The sequence below is a fragment of the Cyprinodon variegatus genome, unplaced genomic scaffold, assembly GCF_000732505.1.
Source record: "Cyprinodon variegatus isolate N-32 unplaced genomic scaffold, C_variegatus-1.0 Scaffold67, whole genome shotgun sequence".
Taxonomy (NCBI): Eukaryota; Metazoa; Chordata; class Actinopteri; order Cyprinodontiformes; family Cyprinodontidae; genus Cyprinodon; species Cyprinodon variegatus.
The window spans coordinates 303,333-312,828 of NW_015150520.1; positions in this window are offsets into that span (position 1 = coordinate 303,333).

Below are 9,496 nucleotides of genomic sequence, written 5' to 3' on the forward strand. Positions count from 1 at the left end.
CAAAATTCCAGTTTGCGAGCGCAAATTACTGCACGCAAAATTGGATCTTGATAAATCCGGCCCTAAGAGTAGATTGGTTGGAAGAACAACCAATCTTGTTTGTTAAACCAATTTTGGTTAGATTAATCAATATATTGGTCCAAAACTCCCCCACCCATTGGTCTTGGATCAACCAATTTAATTGGTTAACCAAACAACCAATAAAAATTGTAACTGATTTATACCACTCTGACTGGCTATAGTTAAGTGTTGTGCAAAATAGTTAATGATGTGTTCATTTACAGAATGCAAATGATGGCTTTAACCTTGGTTGTAATACTTGTAACCAGTATTAAATTCCAAGAATTGTTAGTGGTGACAGTAGCATCGGACGCAGGAGTTTGCCCTGTAACCAAAGGTTCTAGTTCCTGGCTCTCGCTTCACTGTTATTACATTAATAATTCAATATCTTGGTCAAAGTGACCAATTTGTATTGGTTTACCCTTTTAACGATATAGATTGGTTAAAAACAGTATCCAATTAGAACACATAATGCCCAACCAGATTGGTAGAAGTTTAGTTGCATTGACTGATCTGTTTATAGGGGGAAGTATTAAAAAAGACTAGACTAAATTAGACTAGACTAAATGCTCTATATGTTTTAAATTATTATTTGTAAAAAATGTTGAAAACCATGTACCTTTTTCTTGTGTACCAAGTGTTGAGAAAACTCTGCTGGAAAAAAGATTTGCAAACTTGTAAATGAAATGCTGTAAAAATTTCAGATCCAACATCTCTTTACATTAATGTAAGAAACTTCTAAAGTGAGATATAAAAACAGGTTCTCGGTGTTATCTTTATGAAATGATAGGTCTACAAACTGCTAACATGTGATTAATGGCCTTTTTTATTTTGCTCTGAAATTACCTATCTTTTATCTTTAGTATTGCTTTGTTTTGTTCTTTTATGTTATGGAACTAACATTTTACTGTGATGTATTTTGATGGTTAAAAACATACAGTAATTATTCTAGAAAATGTCCTGAGGGAGGATTTTTACATTCCTTTCCCCTGTAAGAGTTCAGCACCTTGATGCTCATGTTTAGTGTGTTTCTGTTTCTACTTTTTCACATGCCCTGTTTTCCTTGTTGGAGGGCAAAGAAAAACAAAACAACAGTGAGACCTTATCCTCATGTCCGTTTCTGAGAGCGAAAGGATGTTTCAAGTCCTGTTACAGGAAGACCCAACCTCCAAACATTCATCAGTGGTGTAAAAACTGTGTGTATGTGCGAAGCTTCTTGTACCGTATGCTCAGCATCCTGAGTGACAGTCGTCATGGCAACAAAACAAGTTTATGCCCCAACATGTAAACATGCTTTTTTAAACATCAAGGTTGTGTTTTCCAGCTGGCAAATGATAAACCAGTGAACGCTTCCTCCTCTTCTTTCGTCTTTAGACTTTGTGATTCGTGGTGATTGTGTGCAATCACCACAAAGGATGTCAAAAGTCCACTCGTTGATGAAAAAGTGTTTTCTGTATAAGTGTGTGAGCATTTACCACCTGCTGGACACGTAGATACGATCAAGCATGCCTGACTCAGAAGTGCCAGTGTAAACATTCGCACACTCTGAGATAAGTGGAGGAAATGGGTCTTTTCGAGCCCTTGTTTGCAGCTGCAGAGCAGAGGAATGACTGCTTGAATCACACACTGCAAAGAGATGAGAACGATGCTGACGAGAACACTTTGCAGGGTTATTCCTTGCTCAATGACCCTGTGTGTCATGACATCCCTTACTGTAAACTTTGTTGGAATCTGCTGCGTGGGAGGACAAACACTGCCTCTCTGCCAAAAACCCTCACGTGAAATGTAGATGTTCCATTTTCCTATATTTATGTTTGTCAAAAGATTTACGTCAAAGAGGTTCCTCAGCGTCATATGCATGATGTTTCTGCAGCACATACAACATAACCTACACCATGTCCTTTTTAGTCATTTGATGGTAGCACCTTGAATATATTTGAAAGGATACTTCTTTTAACTGACTTTTTGCAAAATAATTATTTTACATTTGTTTAGTGTAAAACTATATGCAGATTTTCAGTTCTTGGTTTTACCTGCAGATTCCAATTTCCAATTTCTTTCTTGAAACATAATCCATGCATACATACTGATCATCAATACCAGCTATATATATCTATATATAGATATACATAGATATATATATATCTATATATATGAGATACTGCGCAGAACCCTCAAGCTCCCAGGCCTTGGAGGAAAAAGGGGGGAAGACCACTCGTGATGGGTGAGGAAGGGTTTTTTTTTTTTTTTTATATATATGTATATCTACATGTGTGTAAATGGAATCTGGGCCAAGTCAACACCTATCAGGATAAAAAAAAATCTATCAATATCTCCCCAAAACCATTTAAAAATAATGAGCCTTTTTGTAGATATGAGAGACACGTAAGGGGCAGTGTACCGCAAAATTAAAACTTGTCAGCCAATCAGAACCCAGTACAATCCCTACTTCCTGATAGGACTGAATCATGGATCATGTAATTAAAAAATCCATTAAACAATAGTTACCCCTTTATGAGGCAGCAAAGACATACCATGCAGACCATGATGCACCGGACATTGATAACCATCTTTTCATGTAAAATTGCAAGCCTAAAACCTGAGCATTTATAAATCTCAACTTTAGCTGGAGTTTTTAGGATCATGTGTCAGAGGGCATAATCATATAAAAACGTCAACATTTCCCCAGATATCATGTTTTGTGTGGACAGTAGAAATACAAGCAGCTAAACTGAGCTTTCTTCCCAGAGTAGCTGGGCTCTCAATCCCTTAGAGATCAGAGACTCAGGGTAGAGCCACTTGTCCTCCACATCAACTTTTCGGATGCCCTCTGCATGCCTGTATGGAACACCTCCAATGGGAGTAGGCCCAGGGGATGACCGAGGACATACTTGAGGGACTATGACTCTTAGCTTGCCTGGTAGAGCTTCAGGCTTCCCTTAGCAGCGCTGGAGGAGATGTCTTGGGAGAAGGCAGTCTGGGAGTCTCTTCTAAGACTGCTGCCCTGTGACCGCTCTCAGATAAGTGGAAGATAGATAAGTGAAATTGAAATTTTACAAATGTTTTTTATTAACTACATTAGCTTCATTATAAATATGTTATCACTTAGAACACTGTTAATTTATACTTATCCTCATGAATACATTTCACAAAGAAAGTAGAAAAACATTACTTTGACTTGATATAACTAAGCCTCCGATGTGACATTTCTGCTGAAATGTCTGTCTTGTGTTTACATGTGCTTTTCTTGTGTAGAAGAGTTTTTGATAACTCAAACTGTATCATGTAAAGGATAAAGTTTGAAATATGCCCCCCCCCTTCCACAATGTGGCTCCTATCTTTCCACAGAGATTAAGGCAGTGCTATAGGTAACCGCCTGGGACATGGGGGGCCAGGTAACTGGTGGGAACCTGGAAAGCCATAAGTATTCGCCGTTCTGGTGAATGGCAGCGCCCTTCGGCACGCATGGCCTCAGTCAATCCGTTCACCCCTATCTGCCCCCCCAACCCGAATGTATGTGGTGTATTGTGATGGACAGTTGTACTGACAAGGGAATTTCGATTGCAATGTAAATTTTAGTTGACAATAAAGAAGTTTTGATTGATTGATTGATTGATTGATTGATTGATTGATTGTATAACCAGGGCTAAAAACTACATCTGTTTTGCTTTTTCTCATTTGCCTCTAATGTGAATTGTACTCCCCCGAATGTTTTTAACAAATGCCAAATACAAGAAATAGATAACTGAGTATTTCTCTCAAACTAAAAAACTTGAGATTTAGGACATTCTATATTTTTCTTTATCATTAAAATTTGCCATTTATGGTTGTTTCCACTAGTTTGAGTGCAAAAAATACCTGATTCCAGTTATGTGAACAGTATTATATTAGCCCTAATTGTAATGACCAGACAGACTGAAGACCAGAGATTGAAGGATAAGCATAAATGTTAACAATATGCATTAACAATAAATCCTCTGGATAACTGCTTTCCATCAAGACCTAGGCAGGTAATCAGCAAACTGAATGAGACGTAATCATGCAGGCAGGCAAGGCAAGGAAGAAACAAGGCAAGGCAAGGATAATCTACTCACAAGAACCTACTACTTTTTTGAAGAATCTACCGGTAGTTCAAAAAACCTGCCACTGAGGGGATCAGTGGTGGAGGCTTATAAAGACAGGAGATAAGGGTGAGCTGAGTTGCACTAATTGGGAGTGGGCATGGCTGGCACAGGTGGAAAAACTGAGCACTTTAAGAGTAAATAATTTCATATACTTATGAAATAAATAAAATAAACCAAAAGAAAAAAGTACACGTACAAAGCTGTTGAAAATGAAACTCAACACATGAAGCCTATGCAAATGTTACAGCTAGACTCAAAGGTATAGTGCAGGGGTAACTAATTAAAAGTCTACAGGGTCCGAATCAAGACAATTTCCTGATTCACATATTTTATAAAACACCTGAACTGACTTTGTTATTGTTCTTTTTTTCTTTTCTATGGCTTAATCAGAGAAGTGGGCTTTATGCTGCCCTGCAAGCCTTTTAAACCTAGATCTGAATAGCGACAAAGCCATTGTAAAGCACTTATCAAGGTGATCATTCTGAGCCTAGATCGATATTTATTTTTGATTATGGTCATGGTGGGGAAGGTTGAGCCAAACATTCTCAAAATGTGCAGAGTCAGCTTTGAGCACACCATTGCACTTTTCTGTCACAATTTCACTGCGTTTCTTCCAGCAGTCTACACTTCCTCAGCTCTCTTTTTCTTATTGATTTCTCCTTCTTTCCCACCGCCCGCCTTGCCACAGGTTTACCTGCTGTGTCTAAAAGTGGCTCGCCACAGTGACTCAGACTGACACATCTCATTGGCTAATTTGTATCATGTGCAGCCTGGTCCCGGACTCTCCGGCGAGCTTTACCATATTAACACGAGAAGCGGCGCAAGTGAAGTTAGACACTGTCGTCAGACAACATGCGGTAATTCATAAATGTTTTAAATCAGGTTGGGTCCGGATTAGCCAGGGAATGGGTCCGGATCTGGACCCTGGTACACTAATCCGTGACCTCTGGTATAGTGGATGATGATTTTTTACTGGGTGGAGCATCAAAATAAGTGGTCCTGCTAATTGTCAATCATTCTGGTGATATGTTTACCTAAGGTTGTCCTACTTCCAAATCTTCTTTTGGAAAGTAAACTTGTAGAGTGATGCAAACAGCAACTTTTAAACATAAACTAGCTTTGAAAGCCTAGTCTATGGTTCGAGCTGTGCACGAGCTGTGCATGAGCCCTTTTCTCCTCGTCTCGCACACGTTTGATAGGTGCTCCATCTCTGGAGCGGGGACAGGGTTGTGCATGTGGATTTTTTCTTTTGGAGGGCGGATCTTTTTTAAGATTCATGACAATCTTCCACTTTACCTTTAATTAAGACTCCTTTATCATCAAACCATAGTCTGATGTACTCTTGTTGCAAGCCCAATGCCAAACCTACAGTACACCATGACCAATCATTATCTAGGAACATGCTTTTTGAGTGTCTTTTTCAATTTAATTCAGTATATTAATATAGTACCAGTTCACAGCACATGTCATTACAAGGTACTTCACAGAGAAAATTCAACCAGACCATACAGTCAGATTGGTTAAAATTTTTAGATCTAAGGAAAACGATCTTTTTGGATCAACTCATTGACTCAAAAGCAATCCCTCACACCAAGTATGCATGTAGCGAGAGTGGAGAGGAAAACTCCCTTTTAATTGGAAGAAACCTTCAGCAGAAACAGACTCAGTGTGAGTGGCCATCCACCGATGCTGACTGGGATTCAAGGAGACAGACTACATCCACAGTTCGGTTTTCTTCCAACCTATCTGCAAGCACATTTGTTGATACACTCCTCAACATGTCAGATTTAGACTATGTTGACCCTGGCCGGCTTATGCTTCCTCAAGTACCTCTGTCTCCTCTACCCTCAGGGTTCTTAGCCAACTGCCACCTGCCGATCACCAATCACAAAAATCTGTATCTGCCAATTGCCGAGCACTGATCACAGCTCTGTCTGCCCAGCAGGCTCCTCTGATCCCCTGCTGTCATGGTTCCACCTCCAGCAGTTAGCCTCTAGAGGCTAGCCTTGTCCAGCCATAGCCACTCCCTGACAGGCTTCTCCAAAGTGTTTCTGTCCGAATCCCAGCCAGCAGTAGCCTCTCCCCCGCCTTCAGTATACTGATTCCCTGGAAGGCTTATCCGATCTTCTGCCATGCTGCAACAATCCTCTGCAGTTAGCTTTGAACTTGTCTCCCAGGGCCACCACCTGTTCCCCAGCTGTTGAGCACTTTGGACAGCTTTGCTGTTATCATTATGGTTAATAACAGCTGGTTAATTATAACAGCAGCTGGTAGCGGCACTTATTCGCTATTCCCTCTGGTAGGCAGCATTACGGCTCTCAGTTACTTTCATGGAGTGACTGTAGGTTTGCTTCCAGATATGGGAGGCGGGCAATGTGCTTCTGGCTTTTGGCACAGACAGAGCAAAGGGCAGCTTCTAGTATCATGGTGGGCAGTGTGCTGTTTGAAATGTTTACAGTGCAAAGGGGCAATATGGGCTGTGCTTGAAACGGCATGTAAGGGGCTAGTTCTTGCTTTAAATTGCAGCTGAAAAAGTGAAGGGTAGGCAGCTACAGTTCTCTCATTTGTGGCTCTTGGTGACATTGATTCAAGCAACTTTTTTGGCTCTCTTTATCAGTGGCCATTATCAGCATGATCAGGTGGGGTGCTTGTGGCTCAGTCGTCTTGCTTGTCCAAAGCAAATCTGGTTCACTGTGATTTTATCGACTTTCCAGAAGGGGCATTTTTGTATCTCCAATGCTCCCAGGACCTCCCTGTTCATCCAATAACAGAAGCACTTTAGTCTATATCGGCATGCTTGACCAAGCAGGCAGTCATAAGGCTCTGCAGATGATTCCTTCTGTAGGCTCCAAGCTCACAAGCTTTTTCTTCAAAAGAATGATAAAAGAAGTTTCTACAGACTTCAAACATTAAAGCGCCAGAACATTAGGTTCAAAAACATGTTTCCATACATGACGGCGCTTAGCTGAGTAGCTTGCTCCCTAATGCAATGCAAACCACCAAACAGGAAGGCTTGTTGTGTGGCTTGTTGTCTTTGTCACTTCTTGTGACATCAATACTGAAAGGTGTGCTGGAAGTATTATTAAGGTTTGTGTATGGTTATCCTGGCATGACACTTTAGTTGTTGCACACCTTTGTCATAGGCAGTCATCATCTAGGACTCAGCTTTGAAAGCCTAGTCGATGGTTCTGTCTGCTCCAACCCAGCTGCAACCCAACTCCACCCCATCTCTACCATGATTCTGCTTTTCATCTAGCTCTCTTTTGGCTTTAGCCCCAATTCCACCACCATAGTCAGGGTTTGGAGGGTGGGGGGCTAACCTATCTTTGTTAATCTGCTCAAGCATCTAAAATTCTCCATGTCTACATCTTCTACTGTTGTCTAAAACACTGGTCTGAATTTCTTATAAATATAAAGTCCCCGATTGTTCTGATTGGGTCTTTCCAGGTTGAAAAAAATCGATAGATAACAAGGCGAGGTACTAATTTGGAGTTCATACAGGAACAGTGACAGATCAGAGCAACAATCACAGCATACATGCTCCAGAGTGGGTTAGAGGCGGTCAAATTGTTTCTAAAAATTTGGTTTTGCAACTCTGTCTCCCTCAAAACAAGTCAACCTGCTCATTACTGATTAAACAGGGGGAAAAAACATCCTCCCACCAGAGTGTTTCTCATCAAGGATTTCCCCACTGCGAGCTTGTTGTTCTCAAATAAAAATACAGTGTTTTCCACAACGGACTACACAGATACAAGGTCGTTCAATAAACTCTGTGTTGTGTAAGAGCAGCAATGAACCTCTTGAACTTAAACTTGTAGCAAAGCCTCATGTTTGGCCTTCCCTGACCACTCTGACAGATAATGATGAGCTGGTTGAAAAAAAGCTTGAAAAATACAGAAAATGTCACAGTAACCTGCAAAATCAGTGGATCACAATGACCTCCAAGAAAATGATAAATCCTGTGGATAAACAAAGCTCAGAAGAAATCTCTTTCAGTCTGAGATATGTAAAAAGCAAATAATAAAAGTGGTACAAAAAGTATATAAAATTTTGTGTTTCTAAGAGTGCTGAGCTTTTTGCACTATGAGTTATATCTTTTACATGATGTCACAAAATTCCCTGATTATGAAGATGAAGAAGGCCCATCTTTGAGTTTAATGTTTCATGTAAAGGCACATTTAATATAGTATTTTTCAGAAAATTAAATCATAATCTAAGCTGAAAACTTCACACTTCCAAGCAAAAACTGTCTTCCTAAGCAGACTAGGAAGTGCACTTTAGATTTATTTAGTTACCCCACATTTAATCTTTTACCTATTGACATGGATGACTGTTGCCTTAATGCAAGCTTTTATTTATTATCCTTCAAAAAACATCCCCTACAGCTCTGCATACAGACATACAAGAATTTGTTCTGTTTTTCTTTGTTAGGCATTGTTAAATAACGTGTTTGTTTTGGCTTATAACAGTTTTTTTTTATAAGATGAGTCATTTAAATAAAATTAATATAACTAATATTGATGGAAGCCTTAGTTTTAGCCCTAGAATTTGCAGCTCCGATAAAGGAGACAAAATTCAGCATGTTTATTAGAGCTATGCAGACATATTGTACAAGTTGTAAAATGGTAAGAGATGATAAAAAGAAAACAAACAAGTTGGAATAAGCTTACACTGCAAAAGTAAACTGGCTCTTTATCAGTCATCTTTTTAAGATTTGTACCATCAGAGGCCTGTTTGCACTCAAGCAATTACAAAATAATTCAAATTTACAACATTTTAATTGTTTCATTGTTATTTAATATTCGTTGCCCAGACAAAATACCTCGCGTGAAATGACTAGAGTTCTTAGAAAGCATAGTCCATATCTCAGACAAATACACTATAAAAACTTGAAATCTAATCTAAAAGTAATTTCTTCTTAAGATAAGTGCATTTTGTCTTGAGTGGAGGAGGTAAGTAAGACACTTTGCAAATGCAACAAGATAATTTACATTTAAAATAAGAAAAAAGCAATTGCATTTTCTTTTTACAAGTGCATATTATCTTATTAAGCAAGCAATTAAGTAAAACTACTAATTCCATTGGCAAATCATCCCATTTAACTACTAAATACACTTTGTTTAAGACATTTTTACTTATTTCTAGATCATTTTTGTAGTGTAGGCTCATGCAGGCTACGGTTACCAGAAACACAGACAGCAGTAACTAATTTTTTGATCAAAGGTGTCTTTTTAGATGCATTTTTTTTCTTGGCCAGCAAGATCAAGATGTTAAAACATGTTCTTTCTTGATGCGCCAACGACATTGGTGGC